The 13,611-nt window shown below is 53.9% G+C and overlaps 1 protein-coding gene across 3 annotated transcripts in view; it reads right to left on the bottom strand.

The window, feature by feature from the left end:
* The window catches only part of MID2 (midline 2), a 103,498-nt gene that overhangs the window by 63,640 nt on the left and 26,247 nt on the right, over window positions 1-13,611 (bottom strand). The gene's annotated exons all lie outside the window — the stretch shown is intronic.

Here is a 13,611-nt window from a genome sequence, read left to right as displayed (position 1 = left end):
CAGGACCCCCAGCACCCGCCCCTGCTCCCAGCAGAAGCTCTGCTTGCTGAGGGGGGGGATAAAAGTCCCAGGTGGGAAGCAGGCGAGGCCAAGCACACGAGAAGCCCTGCCGGGAGCTGGTGCAGCACCCTGGCCACAGCAGGCCTGGGGGGAGCACGTCCTCGCAGCCTTCATGCTCCAAACTGCCTGGGCTCCAGAAAAGCAAAGACCTTAGAGCTAATCCTCTTAGTGAATGCTTGTCAGCCCAAAGTGCAGCGCGAGCAAAAAGCTGAGCCAGCCACTGCTTTGTGAGAACGGATTTAAGCTGCCCGGATGGCTCTCGCCGGCATCTTTGCACGGCTGCTCTTCAGGCGGGCTGCAGAGACGGGCAGGCACGGCCCCGACGAGATCCCCCCTTGCCCAGGCAGCACCAACACACACCTGCAAACCCAGCACCGCCGCTCTACAGCCCCTCTGCCAACGCAAGGCATGCTTGGCCTTTGTGAATGCTTCCCCGATGGAGCTTCGGCAGAGACTTGCGAGCTTCGTATGGAAAGGGATGGAAGGCTCCAGGATGATCTAACGGCCTCCAGAGCCGAGAGGAGGTGTCCCAGGAAAGGTGTCATTTCTTGCAACTTCTGCAGCAGATCTTGATCTCACAGACAGATGTGACGGCAGCATCAGACAGATGTGACGGCAGCATCAGCAAGGCACAGGAAGAGGCCACTGCACAAGGTGCAAGCCCCAGCAGCCAAGCCAGCGGCGCTTAAGGAGTCAGGCAAGATAAAATCACTTCTCTGGAAGCACAGCGGGTCTCAGCCCACGGCACAACAACTCCCAGCAACCGCAGCTGTATCCCTTTCAGTGGCTCTACCTCTGGAGGACAACACCCACCACGGTCTCCGTGCCAGTGCCTGAGAGCATCTGGGAGCAGAATGCGCCGAAAGCCATCACGCGTTTCCTACCTCCTGTCTCCACCCCTCAGATGCATAAATAACCTTCTGTATTCGTCCTCGCCTTGCACGTTCAAAACAAAGTCAGCATGTCCACGTTGCAAGCAGCGTTCCTGAAATAGGTACGCCTCGGTCCAAGCTCCTCTCTCCACGACACCGTCTCGAAGCGTTTTTCAATTTTACAGCCTGCTTGGCTTCCTGCTGAGGAGCCAAGTGTCAGGAGTTTCTGGTAAGAAAGGCATTCCACTCAGAAGCTAGGTGTGGCTGAAAACAAATTTGGACTTAAACTCTCATGGCTTTAACCTAGTGATTAGTCTCATAAAACATTAGCATTCCCCGGACACCACTATGAGGTTTACGGCTTCCTTGAGACCCTTGCCCAGTTTTACGCCTGCAGATACCATCAGAGAATATCCAGCTTTAAACTTTTGCACCCAATAAACCCACAAACCGCCATCCAGCATTAATAAAAAATGGTTCCCCACACCAGTTATCCAGGAAGAATACCATTTTAAGCAGTATGGAAGTACTCAGGGTAAGCTATTTTGAGCTAAACCTTTACAAATGCACTTTAGAACAAGATTTCAATTTTGTTAGACACCGTGCTGCAGATCCCATTAACCCTGAACCCCTGATCTTGGAAACGTCTCCTTCTTCATAGTACTGGGAGAGCTGCAGGCAGGACAATTCCTTCCTTGGGAGGCCAAAGAGGGGGTTTTTTGGTTTTCGTTTGTTTTTTGTTTTGGTTTTTTTTTTGATGGCTGGATTTTTATGGATCACTCCACCACAAACATCAGATGACTGCCAGGACGCTGAGCTGCAGTGGGCGTATCCAACAGGCTCTTTTGCCTCGTGACCTTTATTTTCCAGTCGTCGTCATCATAAAAATAAATAAAGCCAAAGAGCACAAGCTGAAAGACAACCCATGCACGTTTTCTCTTGGATGCCGGATGTTTGGTTCCCAAAAGCCCTTTAGAGAAACAAGGAAGGAATCTGGATTTATTGTTTTGGCACATCCCTCCCAACACACGCCTTTTTCGACAGTATTTTCTGGGCTCGCCCCATAAATCAGAGATGCCCATAAGAGCGGAAAGGGGCTCAGCAGGCTCACAAGGATTCAGCTGCAGATCGTGCTGATTTCAAAAATTAAAATGCCCAAATCCTGGCCCCCCACAACCAGGTGTGCCTTGGACAGTCGCAGTGCCGGGTGCTTGGCCGGGGGACACGGCGAAACCTCCCTCCCTGTCCTGGGGCCAGCTGGCCGGGGACACGAGCAAGCTGCGTCAGGAGCAGCGTGCTTCCTCCGAGCCCCGCGTTTCCCGTCCCGGAGGGAGGGAGGGCACCGGCATGGGGAGGGCGGGCGGGAAGCCGGGCCGGTCGCTTTTGGGGTCGCAGCACGGGGGAGGCTTCGGAGCCCCCGCTCCAAGGGGCAAAGCGCCCGGCTGGGGCTCCAAAAGGGCCGCGCTCGGAGGGCAGGGCAGGATGCAGCTGGTTAACCCGGCGACACTCACCAGGGGCACCGGCTTTTCCTGCGAGGGGCCCCCGGGCAGGGGCCCGTCCTGCCCGCGGGTCCCTCCCCGCAGGGTCCCTGCCCCCAGAGCGCGTTTGGCGGAACGCTGCTTGCACCGGGCCGGCGGGATCGGGCGCCGCGACCCACCGGTCACAGCCGCGCGGAGCAAGGCGCAGGTGACAGTGCCAGATATCCCAACCAAGAACACGTTCTAGGTGGGTTCCCATCAAAGAAAAGCACACCCCCGAACCAGCCAAATAAAAGGAAGGCAACAGGCAGGAGCAGAAGTGATGCTGAATCCGCACCTTAAAGAGATAGGTGACCAGAAATATCGCTGCCCTTCACACCTGAGACTCCTTTTGCTCCAAGCAGCAAAGACAAGGATGTTGATCTACGCCCCAAAGCCGGCACATTGGCTCCCCAGCTCCCAAAGTCACACACTCACATGGACACTCCAAGCATGTGAAGGCAGCCCTAATCCTGCTGCCTATGGCCAGAGCCCCATCACAGGAGAAAGGCAGGTCAGGAGGACTGACTACCTCATTAGTTTAATTAGTAAGCAAGAATTCACTCTCCATGCTAGCCCAGCGCTGTCATCCAGCCCAGCTGCACGGCCCACGGCGGTGCTTCTGACATAGATGCTGTATGTTACACATTGGTAGCATAGAAGCCACACGCTTACACTGCACATCATACAGCGTTATAGAGTCACGCCATCCTGCCGGGACAGGGCTCCCCAGCTGCTACAGATGTGGCCTCCTGTGGACCAGCCAGCCGGGAGCTCTGAAAAAGTGCTACAGGTGTGCAAGGACTTGTTCATCTGGAAGCCAGTTCAGGACATCCTGGGGACACACCTCTGCTTTCCTCATCACAGACATACCTGTTCATAGATAAAGATCAACACGCGGTGGGCTGACCTACCAGCCATTCATAGAATCATTTAGGTTGGGAAAGATCTTTAAGGTCAAGTGAACGGTCACAGCCCCCGTGGCGAGCCGGCGCCTGCCCGCTCCGTGCCACGCGTTCGGCTCGGCAGCGGACGACGTGCACCCTCCCGCCGCGGGACCACCTCCCCGGGGCCGGCAGGCTGAGAGGGACAAAGCCCAAAACAGGAGCCGGGACACTGCAGGGACCAGCCCGCAGCTGGCTGGAAAAATGGAGCAGGTACCCCCACACATCCCGCAGCTCAGGGCCTCAAGATCCATTTCCACTCCTCATGCGGGAGGATTTTTATCAGCAGATGCGCTGCTGTTGTACGTTAATTTCTATAAAAGGGCACATCAAACTACACTGATAGGATATTCAAAGTAGGTTTTTTTATAAAGCGTGTCAGCCATCATGGTAAAATCACTTAATAACACCTGCAAGCCTATTTAAGGATCTAATGTGATAATAATAGCAATATTCAGCAGCCCCAAGCATGACTTCGAGCCTGCTAAGAAATTCATACGACGCTCATCCCTGTGCACACGACCAATCCTCCAAATTACTTAAAGATATCGAACGTTGCTGGGGCACGCTTTCCAAGCAAGAGTATGTGCCACAAATAGCTGAGCACGGGCCTAACGAGAGCCAGTGCCTTCCCGATTGCACACGGAGCGTAATTAACTGAGCTATGCTAATTCACGCTCTTGAATATTCATTATTCCCATAATGCAATATATCCTGAATATTAAACAACAGCTACTCAGGGCAGGAATATTAATCTTTTGGCGAGCGGAGGGCTGCGGGAGGGAGCCGAGCCGGTGGCATCGCGGCGGTGCCACCCAGCCTCGCCGCGAGGCAGAGAAGCAGCAGGAGAGAAACGGGACTTTCTCTCCCTCAAAGGAGCGGGTTCGCGAGGCAGCGCCTTCCAGGCCAAGCGGCCTGAGACCCCTCTCCCCTCCCCAGCGAGGTCTGCCCACTGCGGCTTCACTTCGGGTAGGGCTTGCCACTGACATGGCCGGGAACAGAAAGAAGGAAAAATCCCAATAAAGGAGAAAATGCAGCAGGCGCGAGCTCTCCGGAAACGCAGCCGTCAGACGGAGGAGGATCGAGACTCAGACCCTTCAGAGCCCCTGGATGCAGGGGGGTCACCTGCAAGGGAGGCATCTCCGAACGGGCCGAGCCAGCGCTGCGCTGCTGAATAACCTACGGCTGAGGGAGGGAAAAGCGGGACGGATGATCAGTCCCTGCTGAAGAAACATAAGGTCGTGCTGCAGGAAACAATCTGGGATATGAGTGTCAATGTTTTCTTGCTCGTGTCCTAGACCCTGGGGCTTGAAGACTGCCAAGAAAGTCGAGGATGAGCAGAAACAAGTCTCTGGTTCTCCCTTCCTCGGAGAGGGATCTCTCCCTGGGCTCGGGAGGAGGGGGACGTGGGGACGGGCAGGGGGATGCCAGCCAGCAGCGTGGGTCCTGCACGGGAGGTGGGAAACACACCTCCAAGTCCAAAAGGAACAACTTCCCCCGTCCCAGGGTGCAGCAGGGAACAAGGGGGAGCATGGAGAGATGCAGGAATCGGGGACACGGAGCGTGGGGCTGCCAGGAAACGCTGCCGAGAGCTCGGGAGAGGCCATGGGAATGTGGCAGACCGCCGGACACAGCAAGGGCCAGCTCCAAGGGACTGGGTTGCCAAAGCCACAAAGCAAAGAAGAAGACTCAGAGTAAAAGCTCAAAAAAATAAGAATTAAAAAAAAAAAAAAAAGGCCCAGGTAGAACAAGCTTGCTGGAAGGAGGAGCACTGCAAACCAAATGAGAATAAACAGTCTTAAATAGCATCCTGCCCTTGGGCGGGATCTGCAAGGAACGAAGACATCTCACAGGAGCCCAAGGAAAGGGAGCAAGAAGCAGAAAATGTACGGGAACACCCCAAAAAAGAGCTGCTCAGGGGACGAGCCACAAGGCAATGCTGTGCAGCCGGCTGAGCATCACCTCCCACACAGGGAATCCTCCACCGCTGGAGACTTTCCGTGGGATCTGGAGTTGCACTAATTCTTTTTTTTTTTTTTTTTTGTTAAAAACTATTCATGCAGAACCGAAAGAGCTAAAGTTCAGCTCACACCCTTAAAAACATCACAAAATAGAAGCCTTGAAAAGATGACAGCCTGTAGTTGTTTCAGGAAACAAAAGTACCTGTTCTGGGGAGGAAGCCATGCGCAAGGGGGTAAGTTTTCCCTGAAAGAGTCTGTATCGCAGAGAAACAGCAGGAGTATATGGAGAGAAGAATCAGGATTAAACGGAAATTTAGAAACTACAAAAGATAACACACATTTGAGACATCCAGAGAGATGCTATAAAGAAAACTGTAACATAAAAGTATCTGTATTGTTAACAAGTCTGTTGACAGAGGGAAAAAAATAATCTGTGAAGTCACATGACAAGGGATGACTAGAACAAAGATTTGGTTTGATGGGAACATAAATTGGCTTGAAAAACTACGGGGCCGTGGCTCAAGGACTGGCATAGATTTGTTTATGCTGGAAAGTAATATTAAGTATTAGATCTCAGAGATTATTCCCCTTCTCCAGAAACAGTATGAAAACTCAACTGCAAAGCCTGCCACCTCGCGCAGAAGCCTCTTTGATGGCCACCACACCAGCCGCAGCAGAGCCCGGCCCAAGCCACCGCCGGGCTCGGCAGACGTTTAGGGCCCCGTCTGCTGGGGTGTTCAAACACGTTCCAGAGCTGCTGGCTGGCATCCCCCTGCCCGTCCCCACGCCCCCTCCTCCCGCGCCCAGGGAGAGATCCCTCTCCGAGGGAAGGGGAGCCAGAGACTTGTTTCTGCTCATCCTCGACTTTCTTGGCAGTCCTCAAGCCCCGAAGTCTGGGACATGAGCAAGAAAACGTTCACAAAGAGCCACGAACCCTGGGTTCTGCCAGGTTCTTGCGGCAGGGAGAAAGCTCCTTCCCCTGCCACGCACCCCGGCTCCTCCACTCTGAGCGGGGAGTTACAGACCTCCGCACAAATTATTCCCGCCCAGCTAATCACCACGCAAGAGTCAATCATCGTAAGGTATAAAGTTAACCAAGAATTTAATACCTAATGATCTGGAGCTGCTGCGCTCATACAATTTGATGCGCTCATAAATTTTCGTTTCTAACTTACCAGTGCAACAACTTCTGCCAAAAAAATTCCCCGCCCCCCTTCAGTAACTTAGACGCGTTTTCGTTTCTGGTTAGCCCCCTGATGAAAGCACTGCAAGGCTGCTCAGAGTGGAAACGCTACATTTTGAGCCCTGTTTATTTACAGAGTAATGACAAAATTACATCTTCAAAGGAGGATCCTCGAACTCGGCACCCAGCAGCATCACAAGAAAGCACAGACCCCGCTGTTTTTTTTCTGGGAAGAAAAAAAAAAATAAAAAACCAAGGATCCCAGCACACTGTGCTGATTTCTGGTCCCTGTGACCTACAAACAATTGATATTTAAACAGTTCCCAACACTTGCACCCTCCGTGCTGAGGGAATACTTAAATTAGGAGCTACAGAAGACACTGGGGCATGTTTTGATCCCTCTCCTACTGCGGGGCAAAGCAGCCGGGCAAACATTGCATGTTTGCATGGCTTGTGCTCTGCAGGTAGATGCCACAGCTGAAGCAGGGCCGTGCTCCCTCCCGACGGGGCGACACGCTCCTGCCACGTGCATCCAGTGTTTGCCGTGAAATTGGAGCAAAATGGGCAGGACAGCCCTGGCCATGCTCGCGAGGGGCTTCTGCAGCGGCGGGCAGACCAACACACAGACCATCCCGCATTGCTCATGCTTCCCACTGGCGTGCCAACAGAAAAAATGATAAAAAAAAAAAACAAAACAAAAAAAGCAGGGCCAGAGCTCCAAGCTTTATTTTCGGCCTTATTTAGTACCAGCCCTATTTCCATGGCTACAGCTGCCAGTGCACGGAGCTTCCCCACGTCCAAGCAGCCTCCACCTCCGTGGGGAGGGCACGCCAGGTCCTGGGGACTGTCCCCTCCCTGGGGCTGCAGGCACCCTTGGCTCGTGCAGATGTGATGGGTCTCCCAGGGCCTCTCGCAGTTGCCCACCAAGGGGCCCTCAGCTGGCGGCAGTTTTGGCATCCAAGCCGTAGCAATGACTGGCTCCCACTGCGTGGCATCCAGAGGGCATGCTGAAGGGCTAGACGGAGGCCAGGGAAATCACTCGATGCAGGAACCTGGCAGAGGATCAAATACCTTTATTTGCATCAGGGACGAGGCAAGATGCTCTTTTGGGACTGCCCAACATCAGTTCAGCGCTTGCTGCTCCGCAAGGTGGTCGGTTGCCACTGCAAAGCAAGGGATGGGAATGATAACCCGGCGCTGGGGTCCCCGCTTTGGACCACAGGTCTCCCCTGCTTAGAGAGACCTCTTATAAGCAGCCACTAGATTATCAAACTCAACCTGAGATAATAAAAACATTCTGTGTTTTCCCCACCATCACTGTCCATCTGCCTTGGGAGAAAGAAGTTGATGCTAAAAAGCCTGAGGAGCTTGCTGGGGAGTAGAGATGCCTGGACTCATGCAGAGAAAGCAAAAGGAAGGGCAGGTAAGGCTGAGGAGCGGGCTGGCAGGAGAAGGCAGGGGCTCCAGAACGCCTGTCAGTGACCCCGGCCCCAGCTCAAGGCCCCCGAGCCGCAGCTGAGCTCTCCAGCCCAGCCCCGAGGAACGGGCTCAAGCTGGGCTGAGCTGGGGCTGCGGCCAAGGGGGGGCTCGAGCCCCATCTGCCAGCACAGCTGGGGCTGCAGCATCCGCAGGAGACCCCGCAGCACACTGCCAGGGCCCCCAAACCAGCAGGGACTGCCCTCCCCCCAACCTGGCCTGGAGCAAGCCTCACCCCGGGTTGCATCTCCTTCTCCAGGGGGGTCTCGAGGAGAAGCAGCAGAAGCCGATCTGCTGCGGGCTGAGGGCGAAGGAGCCGGCAGCTACAACAGCCAGAGCTGCCTGGGGTGACAGCCCGTGCTTGCTGTAGGAGTCACTGCAGTCACAACTGTAACCTTGTGCTCAGCCAACTCTTCTTGGGAGGGGGGGAAATATATATATACACACACACATATATATATAAATTCAGTTTAGCCCCCGTGGCAGTACAGTAAATTATAAATTAAGCAGCAATCTCAGTGACTCACACAGCGCAAGTGAGAACTCATTCACAAGTCCCAAGGCGAAGAAGGCCTATATTGCAGCATGAAGGAGGGGTTTTAATTCCTCATTTTCCTACCTCACCACTCCCTTAAGAGCCTTGGAATAACCATCAGCTTTCTGTATACAATTTGTCTAGCACAAGGAGGGTTTTCTTTTTTTTTTTAATCTTGAGTCCCACTCACAAAAACCCACTGGAGGCAGTGCTCCTCTCAAAGCGTAACAGACGACGAGGCTTTCCACCTGGGTCACTGCTCTTCCTTAAGCAAAGAAATGATACAAAAGTGTTAAAAAGCACGTCTTTTTTTTCTTCTTTTTTGGCATTTCCAGCCTGTCAATCAACAGAAGCCTCCGCAATGGCAAAGGAAAAGCCTCGTCTGAGCTGGCCCGTACCCGGTTCCTGCAAAGGGAACTGAGCAGATGGAGAAGCAAAGGACAGCAGCGAATAATCAAGGCAAAATCCTTTTTCTGAAAACTCTTTCCACCACAAACCACGGGCGGGAAGAGCCAGCCTGAGCTCTCCAGCCAAAGCCCTTCTTGCCGTAACCTCCCCGTTGCGGGGAGCGGAACCTCGCGCCCGGCAGCCGCCACGGCCGGACCGGGGGCCAGGCAGCGCTCCGCAGAGGGATCGTAATTACGAGTTCCAAGCAATCTGAATTTATAATTGGCCAAGATTTTACCCAGCAGATAATGCGCTGCTGTCCTAGGCGCTCGCTTTATCTAGGTCAAGCCATTAGTTTTGCTCTTGATCTACATACATTTTTAATTTGATCTTTAACGTTGATTTTTGGCCAGCAAGCCAAGCCGACGGACTTCTTTGCCGCTGATTGCGTCTTGATCCTTCTGGAATACGCAAAGAGGAGAAAAAAAAAGCACCAAAATCCCAATGCGCTTCAACTGCTTGCAGCTGCGCTCTTGGCTCGGGGAAGCGGAGGCCAAGGCCACCGATGGGGCGAGCCCGGTCCATGCCACTCATCCAAGGCTGAGCAAGGGCACGGCAAGCAGCGCGCAACCCAGCGGACGCGCTCAGGAGGCACCCCAGGACCTCTGAGAGACCCTGCCGGGGGGGTCTGGGCAGCCGGAGACCTTTAAGGTGAGCTGCAGGGGGGCAAGAGATACGAAGATGCCTTCAAACGCGCAATGTTGGCTGAAGGGCACTTTCTGAAGGCACCAGCCGGTTCTTCTCCCGGCTGGACGGGAGCCGCTGGCCCTGCACAGACGTAATTGTGCCGCCTCAAGCAGCAGCGTGCCAAGTCTCTGCCTAACGAGCCCAGCACGGGCCCTGTCCCGTGGCTGAGCAGGGCAGCTCGAAGCAGAGCCATGCCCACCCCCTCTTACCAGGGCAAACGTCAGTGCGGATGCTGCCCGGCCCAGCAAGGGAGGAGGGGAGGAGCGCTGCCTTCCTCTGCCCACCGCAGCTGTAAAGGGATGAGCGGCGGCAGCACGGGGTAAGCACTGCGTCTGGAGGAAGAGGAGAGTCTGTGGGTGCAGGATTACACACGAATATTTCAGCACGGGGCTCGGCCCCGCAGGTCACACCGCAGCAGGACCCGGCGACGGGCACGACGCGGATTTACCGCCGTTCAGGAAAACTGCTCGCGCTCACCGGCTTCTTTATCATATAAACAACTGGAGTTGAAGACGCACAGAATAAAAAGCCGTAATGTGGGTTAAAGGGATTAAAGATGGTTCCTAAAACACCTTGAGGTGTGTAAAATGGTACGGACGGATTGTTGCAGAGCCTCCACGGGAAAGCCTCACTGCAGGCACGCACTAGAGATTTCTGACGCAAAACAAGCTCGGAGGGGACGGGGAGCACTGGGAGATGGTTTAGGGTTTAGACACAACAGTATGCTTTTCAGGCATTCAGCTCTTCTAAAGAGGGGAAAAAAAAAAATTCCTGCCAAAGCACAGCCCTTTTGACAAAATGAAGTTACTCAGTTCAAAACCCAATCTTCCATCAAAAAAAAACCCAACTTGAAAGGCGTTTCCAGCTCGCTCTAGCGACAGGATCAAAGCCGGAGATTAAGAGCAACTGCTCACTGCTCAACGCCCAAGCGTGCCGCGGACCTTCCAGAGCAGCTGGCGGCAACGCAACTCCCCCATTAATGACTTAAAGGGAGAAGGGGGGGGGCAGAGCCCCGCCGTGGGGCACGGGGGCACTTCGGGCAGGCCGCGGGTCCCCGGGCAGCAGCATCCCGCCGGTGCTCCCACCCCGGCACGCTCTTAATGATTTCAAGCATTTCAGATACTTGCAAGGATTTCACGTATTGCCAGCGAGCACACTGTGGTCAGGGCTGCAGACTGAGGGCGTGCGAGGAAGACGACACAAAACACTAATGCAAATATTGACTCTGCTGGTAAAGCTCGGCACTGATCCCAGGCAATTCCTGCAGCGGAGGTAGAGCGCTGGGAAAAAAGCCGCCCAAAGCAAGTCCCGCCGATGCAGAGCCAGAGGCGGGGATTACAGGCACGGAACCGCGGTCCCCCCCGGCGGGGCTGTGCCTAGCAGGAAAGCCACGTCTGCCACCGGCCGCCCCCTCCCCAGCTCCCCCCTTCAGCTACAGCTCCTGCAGCTGAACCACGATCTGGGCAGGACGAATGTTTCTAGCAGAGGAGAGCTTTCCTTCCTCCCCGTCCAAAATCGCTTCAGATTTATTTAAAAGGAAAAAAGAAAAAAAAAAAAAAATGGTGTTCTGGCAACCTGCAAAATTTGGCTGGTTGAAGAAACAGTTTAGGTGGTCAAGGACTTCCGTCTTCAGATGAATTTGCCTGGCTAGCTGACACAGGCCAGATTAGGGGGAAAATATTAAAAGGGGGTTTAATTTCTATCCCCAGATTTTATTGCGTGCAAACATACATGGTCATTTCTTTCTAAGGTTTCCAATTTGCTAATTGAGACATTTCCTCATGGAAAAAGAATGTCCTGGACTAAGGATGGGGCTGCTGGCGCTGCTCTGCGCACTGGGGGAAGCTTAGGTGAGGCGTGATGCGAAGATGAGACAGGCACATCAAGGTCCAAAGGCAAATATCAGCCACCACGGACCCCGGAGGCTGCACGGGACGCACCGGCACCTCCTGGCAGCACCACTGAGAGATGGACCTGGAGGCTGGAACACGGCGGGAGGCAGAAATAAAGCACAGGACATCTTACAGCATGTTCTTCCTGCCGCTGCTGATGTTTAAGTCACATTGAGTCTGGGAGATTTTGGAGAAAGGCAGGTGGGAAACCAGCCCAGGAGACTGGACATGTAGAAAGAGTTCTTTCCAAGCATCAGTTTATTTAAAAAAAGAGGAAAAAATAAACTGGCCTGCACATTAAAAAAAAAAAAAAAAAAAAAAAAGTCTTCTTCTGTGTTTTTGCTAGAGTGATAGAAGTATTTCTTCTGCCCTTAGAAAACACAAGAGTGAACAGATCGATTTTGTTCAAAACATTAACAAGACAAAAAGCCAAGAAAAGCACTTCTGGGTCAGAACAAGCCCAGAACATTAAGGGAGAAAGGACCAAGGAAGAAGCAGCTGGAAACACATGAGAAGGGTTATAATGGGAATATGACTGCTGCCATAGTTACAGCCTCACCAGTGTGACCTCTAATGGGACCAGCTATTTTTTTTTTTTTATATTCAAAAAAAGAGGAATTAAAAGCGTTTTGCAGACTCATGCGGAACGCACAGGGGATGGAAAGGGATTTCTAACTTTATATAGGTCAAACATCATCCATACAGGTTCACATAATATTCAATACAACCATAGCCACGGCGTAAAAACTGAGCTTCAAAGTACTCCAGAGGGATCCCTGGGAAGTTTACTCTCTCCTACCTGAAGAGCAGCAGAACAGCAATTCGGTTTGGATCAATAACATGCTACAGGGGAAAGGGGCTGGAGAATGATTGCCCATTTCTGCCACTTCAGCTCAGGAGAAATTAGGATGGAAAACGCGGTCTGCCACAGAGAAGAGGCTCCCCACCCCAGGAGCTCCCCGCTCCTGGAAACACGTGGAAGAGAGACTCCAGGCAACAGGGCCACGATGGGCATCTTCAGAAGCATCCAACTCCTGGTGAGCCTCCAGCCACCTCCTCTGCAGGACAGCAGCCTCCCTTGACGCGGTGCCTCTGGGAGATGCAGAGGATCGCTCAGGCCAGTCCCTCTGGGGACGGCACCTGCAAAGAGCCGAAGCGCTGGGATCCCCTGGGAGGGCAAAGGACAGAGGAGGAGTGTGGGGCCCTGGGAAGCTGCCTCACAGTATCGCAGAATGGAAGGGACCTTCTAAGACCATCCAGTCCACCCCTCCTGCCACAGGCAGGGACATCTTCCCCTAGGTGAGGTTGCTCAAAGCCCCGTCCAACCTGACCTTGGACCCTTCCAGGGATGGGGAGGCAGCGACAGCTTCTCTGGGCACCCTGCTCCAGGGTCTCACCACCCTCATCGCAAGACATTTCCTCCTTATGTCCAGACTAACCCTTCTCTCTTTCAGTTTAAACTGTCGCCCCTTGTCCTGTCACTACAGGCCCTGGTAAAAAAGGTCTCTCTCTGTCTTTCTTTACGTATTGAAAGACTGCTATAAGGTCTCCCCGGAGCCTTCTCCTTTCCAGGCTGAACCACCCCAACTCCCTCAGCCTTTCCTCCTAGCAGAGGGGTCCCAGCCCTCGGACCATTCCCATGGCCTCCTCAGGACCTGCTCCAACAGGTCCGTGCCCTCCTTGTGCTGGAGGTCCCAGAGCTGGAGGCAGTGCTGTGGTGGGTCTCCCCCGAGCAGAGGAAAGGGGGAGAATGCCCTCCCTCGGCTTGCTGGCCACGCTGCTGGTGATGCACCCAGGACACGGTTGGGCTGCGAGCTCACATTGCCGGCTCTCGTCCAGTTTTTCACCCACCAGCACCCCCGAGTCCTTCTCCGCAGGGCTGCTCCCAACCCATTTTTCACCCATTACTTGCCAGAGCCTGGCCCTCTCACAGTGGAGAAGCTTTGAGCAAGCTGGCTCAAGGAGGACATGAAATCCCACCCTGGAGCACTTCGCAGGGCACAGCATCCTCGGTCACGGGCAAAGGCTGCAGGGGAG

This window comes from Tyto alba, unplaced genomic scaffold (genome assembly GCF_018691265.1).
Source record: "Tyto alba isolate M040663 unplaced genomic scaffold, T.alba_DEE_v4.0 Super-Scaffold_5, whole genome shotgun sequence".
In the NCBI taxonomy this organism is placed as follows: domain Eukaryota; kingdom Metazoa; phylum Chordata; class Aves; order Strigiformes; family Tytonidae; genus Tyto; species Tyto alba.
This window is presented reverse-complemented; position numbering and strand designations above follow the sequence as displayed.